Source organism: Microcebus murinus, chromosome 10 (assembly GCF_040939455.1).
Source record: "Microcebus murinus isolate Inina chromosome 10, M.murinus_Inina_mat1.0, whole genome shotgun sequence".
Taxonomy (NCBI): Eukaryota; Metazoa; Chordata; class Mammalia; order Primates; family Cheirogaleidae; genus Microcebus; species Microcebus murinus.
In genome coordinates this window covers 48,615,317-48,635,525 of record NC_134113.1, presented here as the reverse complement: position 1 = coordinate 48,635,525, position 20,209 = coordinate 48,615,317, and the positions used below count along the sequence as shown (strand labels likewise).

General features: G+C 40.0%; 1 protein-coding gene across 2 annotated transcripts in view; it reads left to right on the top strand.

Moving 5' to 3' along the window:
- The window catches only part of PRICKLE1 (prickle planar cell polarity protein 1), a 105,184-nt gene that overhangs the window by 59,673 nt on the left and 25,302 nt on the right, over nucleotides 1-20,209 (top strand). The gene's annotated exons all lie outside the window — the stretch shown is intronic.

Below are 20,209 nucleotides of genomic sequence, written 5' to 3'. Positions count from 1 at the left end.
AGCCTTATGGTTTAAACTGGTCCCTGTTCCTAGGTTTTCTAGACTGCAGAAATCGGGAATTACTGGATTTCACAGCCAAAAGGCCTTAGAGGTCATCTGTCATTTAGTGGGTGAGAAACTGAGCGATGTGTTATTGTATAGAACTTCTAGCCAGTTGATGGTGGACGCACAACTCCAATGACACGCCCTGCTCTCTCTCTCCACCCCAGAGCCAGAATAGAGCACCACACCCTGCAAGGACCCTGACAGTGCACCCCCCCCCATCAGTCCTCCTCTTCCTTTCCGCTGCTTCTGGTACCTCTCTGCCCATCTGTGTGTGAAGCCAGGCAATCTTGAGATGTTTTCTATGTGTTCAACCCTAAAGCAAATTTGTCTGCATATTTTTTTTTAACCTCTAAAGCATAAAGCTATTTATGAACCAACTTCTTCTCAGTGAGTTCCGTTGATGAATTTTGCATTTCTAACTTGGTATATGTTATCTACCAATGTATAAAATGGTTGAGCCCAGATCTCTAAAGGTTGAGAACTGCAGTAGGGATTTACAGATTTATGACCACTTGCCTTTTTTCCCTCTAAAACAGGAGCTCATTTGTGGGAATTATATTAAACATAATATTCAGGCGTACTTGAATTTTAAGCCAAAAAAGTTCAAGGTAATGGTACAGGATATTCTAATAGGAAAATATGTTGTGCTAAGATTATTACCATATAATAAAGTTCATAGTACCCTTAAGCAGTGTAAGCATGGAGGATCCTTTATAAAAAAGTAGTCTAGGGCCAACATTCCACCCCCTTCTTCTTTTCCTGTTCCCTCCCTCCTTGTGAGAGCCACATTCTCCAAACTTTTCATTTTCTATCATAACCATTATAAAAGAAGGATCATTATCTTTTCATGAGGTTTTTAAAAATGTAAAAGCTATATCTCAATCACTATTAAAATGTATTTTCACCGTGCTTGTTTTGTTTGTAAAACCCCAAAGTGACAGATTGATGGATTCATTCAAATGAGATTGACATCCTTGCATTTTATATCCTGATAAAAATCACACAGGAACAGGAGTTGTAATCTTACCCAACTGTGTATCCTCAGCTAGGTATTCACCTTGTTCTCTGGGTAATAAGGAAAAATTAATACTGTCAATACTGCGATGGAAGCTGGTGATAAGCTTATGTCTAGTCTGTCACGTGACTGGCCATAGTCATCTTCTGTTTCTCTGCTTTAAATCAACACAGATGCTCTGGCTTTGTACCTGTCAGTTAACATGTTAGGCTCTGCAGCCTGCTCAGCGCAATGTAACCGTCCTTGCTGGTGTGATGGGGACTGGAGATTACTTCCTCCGGAAGAATTCTTCCTCGCCATTATATGATAATAATAGCTCAAGAAAAATTCTTCCGTGCAATAAAACAAGTCCAAAGACTGAGCAAGAGAAAAGCTATAGAAGTGGTGCAAGAAGAAAGGAAAAATACTATAACAGAAAAAGAGCAAGACACAATTGTAAACAGATCGAGTGAATCATTTGTCAGTGGCCACTTTGGGGCAAATAGCAAGTTGTGGGACAGGAGAAACCTTTTCTGTCCTCTGTCAAGTCAGTGGTGTCCCAATGAATTAGAGTATGTTTAGTTCAAAAGGGTTCAAACCCCTCCCCAGCTTTTGTCTGTAAGGGTCCTGTGTTTTGTTGTGTTTCTGGTTTGTCTACACAACTTGATCTGCTTAGTATTTTGAGTAAATATCCCCTATCCCCCGAATGACGTGATCTGCCTGCTATGTGCCCATGTGCTGGGACACTAATGAACACTCAGAACTCAGGGTGACAGCAGCTGCCCAGCAGCCTTCAAGTTTCAACAGCCCTCCCCGCAGGAAGGCAGTTAATTTACATCATGGGAACAGTATTCACCTCTAAAGCTTCATGAAAATGGATCGCATGCATAAGAAATGTGTTGAAATTGCGGAAACTACGCATAATTAAAATTAAGCATTGCATGTCCCCAAAATGATGGGTTTAGACATTAGATAATGAAATGGCTTTGATTTTTAATCCCACCCTACAAACATTTTTGAGAAACTATAGTTCTTAAAGATTTTGTGGATAAAAACCAGTACCACACGCCATGCCAAAAGAACAGTTTTGGCTCAAACAATTAAAGAGAAGTTAACTTACACTTGAGAAAGACATCTTAACTAAGGTGGGTCAAATCCCTAAAATCGCACTTATCCTTTCAGAACTTTTCATGAAAGAGTTTTGAGATTCACTTATCAACATGGGCATTTCATAAGCAATATTGAAGACCCTGCAATGTCCAGATAAAATTTTGCATTAACCAACTACTGAATGAAAACTTAAAGTAACTCTTTGTTCTTATTCCACAAATGTACCACTTTTTTAGGAAAGCTGGTAACTAAAGTGAATGGTGTCTGAAGAACAGTGGTTCCTAAACCCAGTTACTTTATACAGTTATCTATGGAGACTACAGGAAATACAAATTTCTGGGTCCTAACTCAGACTTACTGAATCAAAATCTATAAGGATGTGGTCCATTGCTGTTTGAGCACCACTAATAAATACAACCTAATTCCCATGCAAATGCAAGCACTTTTTCCCCATTCTACAACTAGAATTTTTAAAATCCATTTAATAGAGATTTTTGGAATATCTATGCAAGACAGCACGATTCCACCTTCACTGAATTACTGGCCTCCAGCCCACAAAACACACACACACAGATCCAAACCCATCTATCCACATGGCTATGTCATCAAGGGGTGAGCTCTTGGCAGTCATATTGGATTCTAACCCCCCAAACTGTGAAGTGGCCATTTTTTAACCTCACAGACTGAGGAGCTATAAAGTCCTGTCTGCAGGAAGAGAAAAATGAAGTGTTAACCAGAAATAAGCAGAGGCAGGAATGGAGAGAGAATGCTGCCTTGATTTCCGAGGGTTTTCCGTTTCTGAGTTGCAGTCATTTTCTGAAGCTCAGCTGCGTTCCTGCCCTTGCGTGAGCCGGAGACACCTCTGTATCCTTCCATTAAATCCTTGCTCCTCACCCTTCTCCTCCTTAAATCAGTTGGGTTTCTGTTACTTACAACCACAGAGTCCTAACTAATTCAAGTCTCATTCAGCATTTTCAGCGAAGCTCAGTTTCCATCAACAGTCGTTCTGTAATGCACCTGCCATGCTTGGGTGCCAGCCACGGCGAGGGAAGCAACCCCGTCACGAGAGTGAGCTCCAGGACAACCCAGTTCCCTCCAGATCTTCAGTCTACTTAAATGTGTTCTTTCGGAGGCAGGTGCCCTTTCATTCCCAGTTGGAATATTTCTCCTTTGAGTCGCTTGAGTTACTAAGTAGTTTCCCTGTACTCTGCCCACCAAATTCCCCTGAACAAGAAGTTTCCTCTCCTGGCACCATGCCCAGGACTCTTGTCCAGCAGTGGCGCCTCTGAGCTTTCTGCGGTTCTGTTTTCAGAAATCTGCGCTCGACTTTTAACATCCCCTGCTTGTGAAGTGTCCTCGTATTTTATCATGCAGACTTTTCTTCAGAACCCAATTTTTTTCACATCTCCTTTCCCGTCTTTTTTTTAAACCATCCACAGAGTTGATATTCCAGTGTCATTCATTATTTATTATTTAGAACTTCTTAAAATTCACCTATGATTTTTGTGAGGAAGCGGGTTTTTTAATTCTGTTTTTTGTTTGCTGCAGACCTAGAATTTAAACTAGAAATTTGCCTCAAACCTCTTTACCCCAAGAATTCCCTTTGTTACATAATTAAATAACCAGAACCCCCCTTTTGAATTATGGGGAGATTCACGATGGGAGGACCACTGGGAGGAATTTCTGGAGGTTGTAGGAACCTCCAGCTTGACGCAGCATTCATCCCTTTACTCAGGGAGTTGAAAGGGCGTAAAGAAAGTGAAGGTTTGGCCAGGCACGGTGGCTCACGCCTGTGATCCTAGCACTCTGGGAGGCCGAGGTGTGCGGATTGCTCAAGGTCAGGAGTTCGAAACCAGCCTGAGCAAGAGCGAGACCCCATCTCTACTATAAATAGAAAGAAATTCATTGGCCAACTAATATATATAGAAAAAATTAGCTAGGCATGGTGGCACATGCCTGTAGTCCCAGCCACTTGGGAGTCTGAGGCAGGAGGATTGCTTGAGCCCAGGAGTTTGAGGTTGCTGTGAGCTAGGCTGACACCACGGCACTCACTCTAGCCTGGGCAACAAAGCGAGACTCTGTCTCAAAAAAAAAAAAAAGAAAGAAAGAAAGTGGAGGTTCATTCCCACAGCTGGGAACTGCCCCCAGTGGCTGGGAACACTCTCCTGTGATTTGATTTCATGCATTCACATTTCTATCTACAAGATCTCAGAAGAAAAAATCAGCTTTCATAATCTCTGTTACTTTAGTGCTTTCCTTGGAGCAGATAGTGAAGTCAATGGCTTTCACGTAAGTGTTTGTTTTGTGTGCCCGTGTTACCCTGAACAACTCAAATAGACCCTCTCAGTGTGATGGTTCTGTAAGGTCTGCGCTCTTTTCTCGGTGGTTACTTTAGCTAAGATCTGTATTGTGATAGTCTATTTGGGGAAAATTCCAGGGATTTTAGTGTGTCTTAATTTCTTTACTACCCAGCCCTCCAAAGAATCTATCCCCTTGTGTAAAATGAGTGTGAGGGAAGTCTGGACATGCTCATCCAGGTGGAAGTAACTAAGCCCAGGACTTTACTAGATAAGTAACAGGTGTGAAGTGTTGTCAAAAGGCTCTTCTCTTTGACAGCTGAATTGAGCCATAAAATTTTTGAATAATTTATGCAAGTCTGTGGGAGCTCAGATATAGATTGTTAATCCAGGGCTCAGAATGTACTAGTGTTGATTTCACCATGAAATGCTTAAAGTTAATTTCTTGTTGTGTCTCTTAGCTTTGGCCTAGGTGAAAATATTCAGATTGCCCCACAAGTCAAAATTAATTTAGTAAACTATTATCCATGGGTTTAAACATCTTCTGTTTGCTTTTATGTAGAATCAGAGTTTATCATAATCATATGTTACCGTTTATATTTTAAAATATTACAAGATGACCAAGACTGGGGTTAAGAAACCTTTAAAACATCTTTAATTTCAGTTTAACTGCTAAGTTTGCATACTCTTCTTGTAAACTGGATTTTTCCTCCGCAAAAAAAGAAAAGCAAAGCAACATGTGGTTTGTTACATTCATTGCTCTTCTTAGCCTGTTTTGCATTAGGAGGTTATGGAAACCTAAAACTGAAAGCTCCATAAAGGAAAACCTTGCAAGGAAGGAAAGAAATAGAGAAAAAAGATATCTGAGACTCAGCTCTTTTTCCCCATGTGCCCTAAAAATACATTCCAGGGTAAAATGTGGGTCCTCGGTAGTTGGAAGTAGAAAGGAGCAGAGAAGCAAATCATTTTTTAAAAATCATACCTACCAAGTACCCCAGTGAAGTGGACCCTATATTTCTCCTTTAAGAGCTATCTAAAACATAAAACCATCTAAAAAAACCAGAAAACTATAAATGTCCATTCATTCCCAGGCCATTTTGCAAATTAATTGTCATTTCCTTCCTATTCCAAACAAAAACTGCCACCAGGAATCCACCCAATGAGGATCATAGCTGCTACACCTGTTGGCAGGCTTCTAGGGGTAGCATGGCAGAGGCCCCAGCTCACTTTCTTCTAGTTGCTTCTAGCAATGTTAATGGTGACAGTGAATACTTTCCTCATGATGCACAGAAAATTTGCAGTCCAGATAATGCATTAGTAGTCATATTGAATTCTTTTCTCCCTTGTAATTCCACTATAAATTAAATTTGTTATCATACGACATCTGCATCATAATGCCTAGATGTTCCTATTATAGGCTTTCAAGTATCCCAAATATTTATGCATGTGATCATCATATTTATTCTCCTGAAGAACTCTCTTAATTAGGCATGAGAGACAGAATGACAAGCGTTTTTCTGTAGTAGATTTTAATTTGCCTGACTCTATTAAAAGAAAAAAACTGCACTTCATGAAAGATAGTCTTAGGAATCAGTTGCATGTTGGGGAAAGTCATTTTAAAGGTTTTTGGAAATGCAAGAAGATGACCATAAGTGTTGCTGGTGTAGGAATTTGCCCTGCTCTTTTATTTTTTGAGTGGTGGGTCCATTCAAAGAGGTTGTCTAACCGTATCATCAGATTCTTTTGAACAATCTTTTGACTCTTTAGATCTGAAAAACATGATGTCATAATATTACTTCCTATATAATACTTTTAGTCTTCACTAAATTGCTCCTACTTCCCAAACATACTTTTCCAATAGGTAGAAAGCAGCATTTCAGAGACTCCTGGAATCTTGTTAGAATCTATTGAAAGAGAAGCTAAAAACTTCAGAAGTTGTTGATAATGGAAATATGGTCTGGTCTATTATATAAGCAGCAATGTAGTCAGCAATCTTAAAACTGGAAATAGAGGTTGTGTTAAGTAAAAATGTCTGGACTTCAGTAGGAAGTAGATTGTCTTTATAAGCCCATGTGATATGATTTCTAATAATCTCCTATTATTTGAGCTGTTCTGCAATAAATTTTTGTTGGGGACATATCAGTAGTTGCCACGAAATGCTACCAGACAGATTATTAATTCTATTGCCTTTTTTTTTTTCATTTGTTGCAACTGAACTGAAAGACCTTAGTAAAAATAAATAAACAAAAAATGTATTATGGTCCTATGAGTTGAGCTGTAATCAACTTAGTCTGACACGTGTATTCATGGCTGCATGATGTCACGTGAGATAGATTCAGTAGAAGGGGTTACACACACACTCACAAATTATAAACTGAACCATTCTTATGGTTTGCCCTTTGTTCAGCATAATCCGCCTTAAATTGAAGAGGTGATGGCTGAGCTGCTGGAACCATCCGAGAGTGATATCCTTTGAGTAGGAGCTTAGTACACACTGATACCGGTTATGACTAACAGGCAACAGAGCAACTATTATAAGAAGATCTTCAAATACAGGCCAGTTCTGTTGTATTTGGACAATAAAATGATTTTGTGTCTATAGAAATTAAAACAGTACAATGGACTGCTTCAAAAAGCTCAGGGTCTCCTTTGTCCAAGGATCCCCAGGGTTGGTGGTGGGGTTCCCCTATGATTCTGCCTTTGAGCTGTACAACTCATTGGTCCTAAAGGCCAGCAAAGCCAAAATATTGCTATTGAGGTCAAATGAGACTGACAGTCATTGCTTCATTTCTGGCTGACATAATATGGTATTAAACAAGTTTTAGACTTATCCTTCCTACACACTGGTGATGCTGCTAAGGGAAAAGTTGGGGAGAGCAAAGCATTGTATTTTGCCATGTATAAGAAGCTCTCCTTTAAAAACAAATAATATAGTAGTTTAAGAGCATAGGCTTTCATGTCAGACCAGGGTTTGAATCCAGGTTCCTCCACTAATTAGTTGATGGTTTCGAACAATTGATCTTATTTTTTTCGTTTATAAAATGAGGACAGTAAGATCCACATTATCGTGTTGTTATAAGGATTTTTTAAAATATGTACAGGATTTAGCCCAATGCCCAGCATACAAGTACTCCATAAATCATAGCTGTGGTAACAGTAAGAGAGGTTCATTTGGCACTGTTGCGTTCTTACTCCATCTATCAGCAAAGATAAAGTAGTGACATTCCACTATATGTCAAAAATGACTCACAGTTCTATCACATACTTGACTCCACATTCTACAGTGACTCTCCCACAGAGTCACTAAATATTCATTGAAAGGAAGGCCCCATACCAGGCACTCAAAGGAATGCTATAAGGAAATAGGAAATAACTCCCTAAAGGGTGTTAACGATGTTCATGACCTTCAGATCCACTTAGGCCCCACTCTTATCCCCAAAAAGCAGCTTCTTCACTGTAGTCATCTGCAGAGAAAGCATACCCAGCTTTTCCTTTGAAAGTCCTCACTTCATTCTTTTTCTACACCAGCCACTTCCAGCCTTAGCCTAGGGATTGTGCTTTGTCTCAGACTAGCCTTCTTTTTTTTTTTTTTTTTTTTTTTGACACAGGGTCTCACTCTTTTGCCCAGGATAGAATGCAGTGGTGTCATCCTAGCTCACTGTAACCTCAAACTCCTGGGCTCAAGTCATCCTCATGCCTCAGCCTCCCAAGTAGCTGAGACTACAGGCATGCACCACCATGCCCGGCTAATTTTTCTATTTTTTGTAGAGACAAGGTCTCACTGTTGCTCAAGACTAGCCTAATTTTCACTTTCACTATTTCACACACTCTAAGGCTGATCCTACCAGTCTCCTGTCACATTATGTTTTATCTTTGTATATTGAAAATTATCCTTTAGTATGGTCTACAATAGGCTGTTAATGGCCTGGTTGTGTTGGATTTGGAGCAGAGGAAATGGGCGTTGGATAAGACAGTTTAGCACATGGAATCATAACATGCCACATCAGGATTTGGTACCTGTGCAACTGACTGGAGAAGAGTCCACTCCTGTAGTCCTGGCTTCTGCACCTCTTCTAAATTAACCAAAGTTTACTCCATGAGGCCATCTGTATTATGCTCAGCACTGTGAAATAACAGACAGGGGCAGGTACTGCTCTCAAGAAGCATCTAGTCTAGAATGAAACAAGATTAACATACCCCAAATTAAAAGCTGATAGCTCTAGAGTGGGTGGCATGTTTGTTGTGGTCTGTGTTAATCTAGCAATTCAACATGACCATTTTCACCGAGAATGGCTGGATACTGAACTATTTGGGGTAGGGTTGCAGAGGGAGAATGGAAGCATTTGGGAAAGCTCTCCGAAGGAACTAAAAACACTGGAAGGTCTATTTCTCAAAGACATATCTCTTCCATACATTAATATTAATCAAAATAATGGCCATGGTCCAACCTGATTGGTAAAGATGCTGAGGGGGAAGGTTGAGCCTCTGGGTTATCCCATAGGTATGTGCACATAGGAAGAGAATCGCACCACTCCAGTTGAAAGAACTTCTGATAGAAAAAAGAAAATAAGCAGTAATTTTGGTGGCATGTCTGGCCTGAATAGAACGGCAGTCGTGGGACTAATGAGAGTCCTGGAGCAGTGAGAGTGCAGCACAGAAGGCCTTGGTCTCCTGGGACCTCAGGGAACTTTTCCTGGGCCCATCCTGAGCTAAGTCTCGCAGAGTTAACTGGGCTGAGAAAAGTGAGTGGTACCAAGTAGACAAAACAACAGGAACAGGCAAAGGGCCATGAAGCAGTGTGGTGTGGTTGGCACCAAAAGTGAGCTCAGTAGCCAGTGATGGAGACAGCTGGAGACATCAGTAGGGGCTGGAAATGGACGGGCTTCTTTGCAAAGAACCTTAATTTTATTCCATGGAAGTGTTGGTTGGGAAAACTTTGAAGAGGAGGTTTTAAAAAGAGAATGGCATGGTCAGATTTCTCCAGTGAAGGAGAATGAATATAGGGATGGAAAACCTCCCTGGAAATGAGCCAGGTTATCGATGCAAAGGACAAGTTCTTGAAGGAAATTAAAAGTGCTACTCCGGTGAACACATGAATGATAACAAAGCGAAACAGCCTTCTTGCTCATATGGGGAAAGTTTTAGTGGTCTGAACAGAAGATCAAACCAGCCACAACATTCCCTTAAGCCAAAGCCTTATCCAGAGCAAGGCCCCAACTCTATTCAATTCTGTGAAGGCCAAGAGAGGTGAGGAAGCTGCAGAAGAAAAGTTTGAAGTTAGCAGAGGTTGGTTCATGAGATTTAAGGAAAGAAGCCATCACCATAACATAAAAGTGCAAAGCGAAGCACCAAGTGCTGATGTAGAAGCCACAGCAAGTTATCCAGAGGATCTAGCTAAGATCATTGATAAAGGTGGCTACACTAAACAACAGATGTTCCATGTAGACAAAACAGTCTTCTGTTGCAAGAAGATACCATGTAGGACTTTCATATCTATAGAGGAGAAGTCAATGCCCCTGTAGACCGGCTGACACTCTTGTTAGGAGCTAATGCAGCTGGTGACTTAAGTTGAAGCCAGTGCTCATTGACCATTCTTAAAATTCTAAGGCCCTTAAGAATTATGCTGAATTTACTCTGCCTGTGCTCTATAAATGGAATAATAAGGCCTGGATGACAGCATATCTGATTACAGCATGGTTTACTGACTATTTTTAGCCCACCATTGAGACCTCCTGCTCAGAAAAAAGATTTCTTTCAAAATACTACTGCTCATTGACAATGTACCTAGTCCAAGAGCTCTGATGAAGCTATACAAGGAGACGAGTGTTGTTTTCATGCTTGCTAACACAACATCCATTCTGCAGCCCATAGATCAAGGAGTAATTTCTACTTTCAAGTCTTATTTAAGAAATACATTTTGGGGTGGGAGGGGAGTGAGGGATAAAAAATTACCTGTTGAATACAATGTACACTATTCAGCTGATGGGAACACTAAAAGCCCAGACTTCACTACTACCCAAAATACCCATGTAACATAATTGCACTTAAACCCTCTACATTGATAAGAATTAAAAAAAAAAATTTAAATATATATTTTTAAAAATATATTTTATTTAAAATATATTTAAAAAAATTTTTTTAATATATTTTGTAAGGCTATAGCTGCCATAGATAGTTATTCCTTTGATGGATCTGGGCAAAATCAATTGAAAACCTTCTGGAAAGGAGTCACCATTCTAGATGCCATTAAGAACATTTATGATTCATGGGAAGAGGTCAAAACGTCAACATTTTGAAGAAGTTGATTCCAACCCTCGTGAATGACTTTGAGCAGTTCAAGACATCAGTGGAGGAAGTAATTACAGATGTGGTGGAAACAGCAAGAGAACTAGAATTAGAGGTGGAGCCTGAAGATGTGACTGAATTGCTGCAAGCTCATGAGCAAACTTGAACAGATGAGGACTTGATTCTTATGGATGAGCCAACAAAGTAGTTTCTTGAGATGGAATCTACTCCTGGTGAAGATGCTGTGAACATTCTTGAAATGACAACAGAAGATTTAGAAGATTACATAAATTTAGTTAATAAGGCAGTGGCAAGGTTTGAGAAGATTGACTTCAATTTCGAAAGAAGATCTATTGCAGGTAAAATGCTATCAAACAGCATCTCATGCTACAGAGAAATCTTTCATGAAACGAAAAAAAAAATCTATCAATGAAATTGCTACAGCCACCCCAGCCTTCAGCAGTCACTGCCCTGACCAGTCAACAGCCATCAACATCGAGGCAAGCCCCTCCACCTGCAAAAAGATTACCGCTTGCCAAAGGCTCAGATGATCATTAGCATTTTTTAGCAATAAAATATTTTTAAATTAAGGTATGTACAAAGTTTTTTGACATCTTGCTATTGCACACTTAGTAGACTACAGTATAGTATAAAAATAACTTGCAATGCAATGGAAAACCAAAAACTTCATGTGACTCACTTCATTGTGGTTGTGTGGAACTGAACCTGCACCTTCTCTGAGGTTTGCCCGTACAGAGTCAACAGAGAAAACTTAAAAGACACAAAGGTCTGATAAGTAACTGAATGAGGATAGGCAAGAAGGAGGGATTCTCGAGCAAAGGAGACATCTGTGATGACCAGGTTTCTCGCTTACTCAGAGTATTCATGGCCCCATAAACAGAACAGGAATAAAGGAGGAAGGAGGATATTGGGTTGGAGGTATCTGGAGTATGTGATTTAGAAATTCAAACTTTCTAAAGAAATTTCAAGTTAGTCAATTAGTAAGAGTTCATAGAAGGCCTTTTTTCTATTTCTTTTTCTAGTTAACTATTGTCATGTCAGATCTTATAAGCCAAAACTAACAAATGACCTAAACAATAAATTTGAGGAGATCCCTTTAAATATTAAAACTGGGCCGGGCGCAGTGGCTCACACCTATAATCCCAGCTACTCGGGAGGATTACTTGAGGCCAGGAGTTCAAGACCAGCCTGAGCAACATACTGAGAGCCTATCTCTAAAAAAATTTTTTTAATTCAAAAACTAAATATTAAAACTGGAACATTGGCCGGGCACGGTGGCTCATGCCTGTAATCCTAGCACTCTGGGAGGCTGAGGCGGGCGGATTGCTCCAGGTGAGGAGTTCGAAACCTGCCTGAGCAAGAGCAAGACCCTGTCTCTACTATAAATAGAAAGAAATTAATTGGCCAACTAATACATATATAGAAAAAATTAGCCGGGCATGGTGGCACATGCCTGTAGTCCCAGCTACTTGGGAGGCTGAGGCAGGAGGATTGCTTGAGCCCAGGAGTTTGAGGTTGCTGTGAGCTAGGCTGACGCCATGGCACTCACTCTAGCCTGGGCAACAAAGTGAGACTCTGTCTCAAAAAAAAAACAAAAAAAAACTGGAACATTGAACCTCAAATTAGTTGACTCATTTTTTTTAAAATCCAAATAAAAATATTTAAAAATTAGAATCAATAGACTGATAATTAAGACATATATAAGAGTGCTTAGTATGTGTAAATTCCTGAGTCAGGTTCTGTGGAAGATCAAATATAAAGAAGACAGTCATCCACCACTTAACAAATATTTATTGAGAACCCACTATATACAAGGCAAAGGGTCTAATATATCTAATATATCAGGCCAGGGTATTCAAGCACTTGGGACATATCACTAAACAAAACAGTCAAGATCCCTGTCTATAGGCCCTCTGTCATCCAATGTAAACTCAATGTTGAAGAGGTTAAAGGTCAAAACATAAAGGAGAAAAGAAATATGTAGGCCTGGCAAGGTATAGGCGAGGTGGCTTATGCCTGTAATCCTAGCACTCTGGGAGGCTGAGGCAGGAGGATCACTTGAGGTCAAGAGTTCCAGATCAGCTTGAGCAAGAGTGAGACCCCATCTCTACAGAAAATTAGAAAATTAGAAAAATTAGCTGGGCATGGTAGCACATGCCTGTAGTCCCAGCTACTCAGAGGACTGAGGCAGGAGGATTGCTTGAGCCCAGGAGTTTGAGGTTTCAGTAAGTTATGATCATACCACTGAACTCTAGCCTAGACGACATAGCAAGATCCTGACTCAAAAAAAAAAAAAGTATACATATATATGTATATATATATACATATATACATACATACATATATATATACATATATATATATGAATTAAAAGACAGTTACTTATCTAGAATTATGTGTGATTCAAGAGCCATAGAACAATTTGAATTCCAAGTCCTGGCCCTGGTACAATCTAATTAAAGCTTGTAAACCAGTCTCCACTACAAAATCACCTCCTTTAAACTCCCACATTGCAGAAAGGGCCTGGGATGTCAGATAAGATAAAAAAAAAAAAAATGTATGGAAAGCTTTGCTGACCTTTTCCTTTTTGACAAGAGGCATCTGGCTTCTTGAAATCATTCTTCGCTGACACCTCTGTAAGACCACCTTGGTTAGTTATAGCACATGGTAACGGTGTTAAAAAGCTACCATGCCCAGATTTCCCCTTAAGGAAAACCAACCATCCTAGTTGGTAGAGAGTTTAAATATCAAAGGAAAATATATGGCAAGCAAAGGAGTTTTGAGCATGTAGCTGGTAAAGCAGCAAACATTCTATAATTTGAAAATTTAAGATGGAGCAATACAGATTGCCTAAGGGAGGTGAACCAGCCCCAGTGAGAAACAGAGAAGGTCAAAACTGATCAGTAATGAGATCTTGCCTGTAAATGGCCACTGCACTGCATGGAGAGACACTGTCTCTTTCTTAAAAAAAAATTTTAAGGAAAAAAAAAGATGGAGCAATATCTATTATTTGGATGTTTTAAATAAAACACTAACTGCAAGATTGCAGATCTCTGCTTACTTGTACTAACTTTCCAATACCATTTTGATCTCTGCAGTAGGAGTTAGTTGGGTAGTTCTTCTGCATAGATTATATTCCAACCTGAAAATCATGTCTCTATTTCTTTCATAATGATTGACCCTGAGCTCCTTAACACTGGAGTATGTAAACACTATTTGAAAGGTGAATATCAACAGGAAGATAAAGTTTGAGCTTAGAAATGTAAATCCTTCAGGTTACCTTGAGTTCATCTCCATGGGCAGTGAATAAAATTTGCAGTTCCAAGTTACAACTCATATCAGTGCTGAACTGTAGGTTACCTTTCAAGCAAACCATGGGAATGCTGACTCATTTAGAAATGTCTGGGCCCCATCTGCCACCCCCTCTTTCCACACCCCTCCATACACTCTAGGCAGCCACAAGTCTGGTTTATCCGCCTTGGAAATCACACCCTCAGACACACTGTCTTAGTCTCTCTGCCTTTGACCACTGGGGCAGCTTCTAATCTAGGTTCTTCCTATCTGGTCTCCCTGCGCTGTTCTCTCCACCCTCCCTCTAATTAGGGCAAACATATGATCATGTCACTCTTCTGTGCTACGCTTCTGTGGCTCCCCACTGCCCCTAGAACAACTTGGTGTCCTTATGATGGCTCATGCAGCCATTCACAGCCCAGGCCTGCCTGTCTTGGGGCACAGGCTTCAGCCCCTCCCTCCTGTGCCAGCCTTTTTGGCTCTCAAACTTTGAAGGTCTCAGCCCGTTCCCTACCCCAGCCCCAGCCCCAGCCCCAGCCCCACTCCATTCATTACCCTGATCAACTACTTTTTTTTTTTTTTTTTTTTTTGAGACAGAGTCTCCCTTTGTTGCCCAGGCTAGAGTGAGTGCCTAGCTCACAGCAACCTCAAACTCCTGGGCTCAGGCGATCCTCCCGCCTCAGCCTCCGGAGTAGCTGGGACTACAGGCATGCCACCACCATGCCCGGCTAATTTTTTCTATATATTTTTATCTGTCCAAGTAATTTCTTTCTAGTTTTAGTAGAGACAGGGTCTCCCTCTTGCTCAGGCTGGTCTTGAACTGCTGAGCTCAAACGATCCACCTGCCTCGGCCTCCCAGAGTGCTAGGATTACAGGTGTGAGCCACCGTGCCCGGCCCTGATCAACTACTTTTAATCCTCACAAACCCAGCTCAACTGTCACCTCACTTTCACAAATTTCTTGATCCTTACATTCTAACCAGAGCAGATTTATCAACATTTCCTCTTATTCCTATATCAGAATTCAACCACACCTCCACTATAGTGTAATCACTATGTATCATGGTTTGTTATGTAGTTCAGAACATTAGACTAATCGTTTCCGTTCCTCTCTTATTTTGTATATTTTTCTCTGCCTTCTTTTTGGACTAAATCAAGATTTAAGTAGAAGTTTAGAATGTGAAGTCCTTAAGTCAAGGGGAAGGTGTAGGTTGAACAGTGGTGCCCTTCAACAGATCATGCCCTTGAAATGAACCAAAGAATCTGTCAGTGAATCCGTTGACAGACACATGAGGCATCAATTGGGGCAGCCCCTGCCCCAGTGTGTCTGGCTCCATGGAAATGTGGTGACACCTTCCTTCTCAAAGTATTGTAAATAAAGGCAGCAGAGATTCCACTCTTGAAGTCTGTGGCTGGAAGGAAGAGAGCAGGGAGAGGAATTATTTATTCATGTATCTTCTCACACCAACTAATATTTAAATTGGGAATGTTAATTTCTGCTTTCAAACTTTTCTTCCTTATATTAATATTGTAATAGATTTTCTTTATTGTTTCTTAAGCTGTTTACAAAAGTTTTGTATGAGCATTATTAAGAGAAAAGTTTTATAAATGATGTGAAGCTATGAAAATCCATTTATTTTATAATTTCTAAATGATAGTTTCCTATAATCTGCTCTCTTTTAGAAACCATATAATCGTTTGGTATTTATAGTCTCTAAATAATTTGTCAATGTATATACTAGTTTATAAATTATTAGTTATAACCATGTGATCATACTGCATATAGGATTTTATAACTTAATATATCTTGGGTATCTTTCCATGGTACAACTCTCTCAGTATTCATTGGAAGATTTAATTTTCATTTTATCAAGACAGGATCTCACTCTGATGCCCAGTCTAGAGTGCAGTGATGTCATCATAGCTCACAGCAACCTCAAACTCCTGTGCTCAAGCGATCCTCCTGCCTCAGCTTCCTGAGTAGCTAGAACTACAGACACACACCACCACACCCAGCTAATTTTTGGTAAAGATGAGGCCTTACTGTTGCATAGGCTGGAAGATTTGACCTTAATTACTTACCATTTTTGGCAGTTTTTCAGTAGCAAAGTGTAAGTTTGTATTAAACCATAGATCTACAGGAGTTGAAAGGGTTACAGTACCTAAGGCAACTTATTCATTTAAGCTGAACACTAGTTTAATTATCTGTTCATGAAAAGTGACAAACATTTCCTGGTGTGGGGAAAGGGGTATTTCAATGTGGATTAAGGGGTGAGGTGGGCAAAGATGGCTGCAGGTTTACAACCCCAAACAAGGTCAAATGAATGAACCTGATCCTATATTCTCCCACCCAACTTGGACTGTAGCCTTAAGACAGCACAGCTGTAAACAACTATGTGGTATTAGTGTCATAACCAGGTGTGGAGTTTCTAGAGACTCAGAAAATCTTTAATATTACAACTGGTGGAGCTTCTGGGAGCATCCAGGTTGAGATTGAGGCTGCCTTGGAGGAACAGGAGTTGGGAGAGCGGCAGGAAGGGGTTGGGAGGAAGCCAATCCAGAGCTTCAACAGAGCAGCATCACTTTGATCTGTTTCTATATTGAGATTTTTTTTTATTTGGTTGATAAATGGATTGTGTTCCCTCCTCAAAAGTTCTAAACATTGACCCAACCCAAACTCCAGCAAATTTAAAGATGAAAAGAAACTAACCTTAGAGCAGTGATTTATCTCACTGTCACAGAGCTAGTAATTGACAGAGAATAGACATATAAGTCTCCTAACTCCAAACCCAGTGCATCAGGGTACTTTGAAGGGAGGATTCCCCTCACTCACAAAGGAGGTAGGGTGGGGGAAAGGGATGTATAGCTGGGAGGATTGGAGTAGTAAATTTAAAGAGAGATTGGGTGTACAAAACATTAAAGAACCAGTGCTTTCTAATCACATTGCTTTAAATATACTCAAAGGGCAAAGAAAGTAATTGGAGACCTAGGGAAACTGCAACCTATTATAAAACTCTATAATACCCATTAACCCTAGGAAGAGCTTGGTATCTGCCTTGAGGCCCTTCCCTGGGGATGCTACAGACCCAGCTAATAGTTACTAGAATTTGCAAATTTTCAGTGACCCACTAGGGTATATTGATTAATCAGAGGTACAACAGAAATGTTTGAAATTGACAAGAAAATAGGACATTTTGCATAAAGTTTCAGTGGTGACAAATTTGGAAACAAATATGAGGAATGATTACAATTATTCCTCTAGCTGTCAGTTTCTTCATCTGGACAAGATGTAGGATCTCAAAGGTTTTTTTTATCAACTCTACAATTGTGTGATTTTGTGAATTTTATTTTTAAGTTACATGTCTCTCCACAGTCAGAACAACCCACTGTCAGAATAATCAAACTGCTGTCCTGGAATATGCTCTCACTGAAGACTAAAACTGTCACTCTACTTAATACTACATTTGCCAACTGCCTTCCAATTTAGCTGAAATGTCATTTTGTAACAAACCTCGATCTTTCAGATAACAAATCGATGAACATTAGAGCCCTTGATCTCTCTTTTCTATTAAGGAACTTAAAGATATCTAATCACTTAAATATGCTCTTCCCAGATTGCTGGCATTTATAGTAGTTACAAATCCTTCCAAATGTCTGAGACCAAGAGCAACTTTTACCCTTAAAACTAAGAAGGAGGTCTGTTTTACAAGTGAAAGAATGGAGGCAAGGAGCAGAAAAAAACCTCAAGGTCACTATACACAAAACTCGGAAGAACCAAAGATTGGCGCCAAGGTTGGTTTTATATTATGTACTTTATCTCTTTCTACCAGACCCAATATAACTGGCTGCCATTTGACAAACAAAATGCCACCTCTGTATTTCTCTGCCCTTGGCATATTTCTGATTTTCTATTATAGACTCCTTCATTAGGACATTGTAGTTCAGCCTGGCTTTAGATTAGAAATGGAATTAACTTTTACAGGTATGGTATACTTGTGGAGGCCTGAGAAGAATAATAGCTGAGAATCATTCATTCACTTAACCGCTGTTTATTGAACTTGTCTGCTACATGCCAGGCATCATTCTAGGTGCAAACCCCCAAAGTCCCCAACTTCTACAGGAGGAGAAAGGCTACAAACTGTTAAACAAATAGCCATACGTGTCAGGTGACGCTAAGTGTTATGCAGTTGAACATTACAAATGGAGGGGTGATATTTTGGGTTAGGGGGGTTGAAGACCTCTCTGTGGAGGTGACAGTAAAGCAGACACCAGGATAGAGCCAGGGAACCAAGCCCTGTGAATTTTTGGGCTTCCAAAGCAGACACCAGGATAGAGCCAGGGAACCAAGCCCTGTGAATTTTTGGGCTTCCTTTGTCAGCTGCCGGGCTAGTGTGATATTCAAGCATTGAATATTCCACCTGGCTGAAACAAAAGGATGCTGGTTGGGGGCCTCGCACTCCATTCTGCATAAGTTCACCCTTGACAATAACAATGCCTTTCAGACCAGACTACAGTCTGTTTCATTCAGTTTGAACTCTAGTAGGAAGCTTTTAACTGTCTCCAAACTGCTTCATCACTTAAAACACTTACAGTAGGCAATAAAGCTGACAGTACCTGTCGAAAATGTTAACAAACTGTATTTACATGGTAACTGCCTTAGAGGAAGCACACTTACAATGGCTGACATTTAATAATGATAAGTGTTGCTATGGTTTGCAGTTGGGAATAGTTTGTGGCCTTCACTAATGTATAGCTCTCACATAAAAGCTACTCCAAAAAGGGTCTTCCTGGTTTAATGCATTCACCTGCTGATGCTTCCTTTAGCATAATAATATGATAGTTTAGGGTTTGATTCAAATCAATAATTGATTGCACATGTCTCCTATAGATACTGTTAGTTGAAGTCTTCCCTAAGGAAGCCCAAACAGAATAAAGTAGGAAAAAGGAAATCTGACCTAGGTATCCATGGTTAATTTTACAGATCCATAGAGGAAGGTGGTAATTTTGAAGTCTTCCCACAAATCCCTAAGGCCTAAGGCCAGAAGAGGTCTATATTATAAATTTTTGGGAATCATCTTCAAAACTGGAATCCATTTGGCCAATAGAAAATCTATTTGAATTACAAATCGTGTTGTCTGAATCACTGTTCCCAAACGAGTCTACCAGCAGAGCCATAGGTTTTTTTGTCTCTGCCACTTTAAAAAAGTAACTTAAAAAACCCACTTCTTCTCAGCTGCCTTGTCTTGCATCAGAGATAACAGAATCTGGCCACAGAGTTATTTACTTGACTGATCTATTTATGGCAACTTGTTTGTATATTTTAAAGCCACAGTTACAATAAATGAGCTATTGTTCAGTTGTAAACTGTAGAGACATATAGGTTGCGAATCGCTCCCAAGGAATCCTGATGGCACAGGATTATTTTCTAGCTTAAAAAAAAAAGGATAACAAAGGAACTGAAAAACACTTAAAATTTATTGTCATAAACTGAGGAAGCTCTTAAATATTGCATTTTCCTCCCTTGTCATTCTATTAATATCACCTTGTGATAAGGAGGTTACTGTAGAAACTAAGATTTGTAGTTCAGACCTCTACTGATTATTACTAATCTATCATTTCTTTCAGGGCTTGTTTTTTTTTTTTTTTTTTTTTTTTTTTTTTTTTTTGAGACAGAGTCTCACTTTGTTGCCCAGGCTAGAGTGAGTGCCGTGGCGTCAGCCTAGCTCACAGCAACCTCAAACTCCTGGGCTCGAGTGATCCTTCTGCCTCAGCCTCCCGGGTAGCTGGGACTACAGGCATGCGCCACCATGCCCGGCTAATTTTTTTATATATATATCAGTTGGCCAATTAATTTCTTTCTATTTATAGTAGAGACGGGGTCTCGCTCTTGCTCAGGCTGGTTTTGAACTCCTGACCTTGAGCAATCCGCCCGCCTCGGCCTCCCAAGAGCTAGGATTACAGGCGTGAGCCACAAGGGCTTGTTTTGAGGTCCTGTTTTTGCTTGTCTTGGTCCTTTCTGTAGACAACTGAAACCAAGCTGCACTTTCTCTCAGTGTACTTACAGATAGTTCAGAAACAAGATTAGCCTTCAGTATAGGGCACTTTCCTGTGTTTGAATAATGCTATTCACTTAACCTATTTGCAAAAGAAACCACAAAAAACAAAAA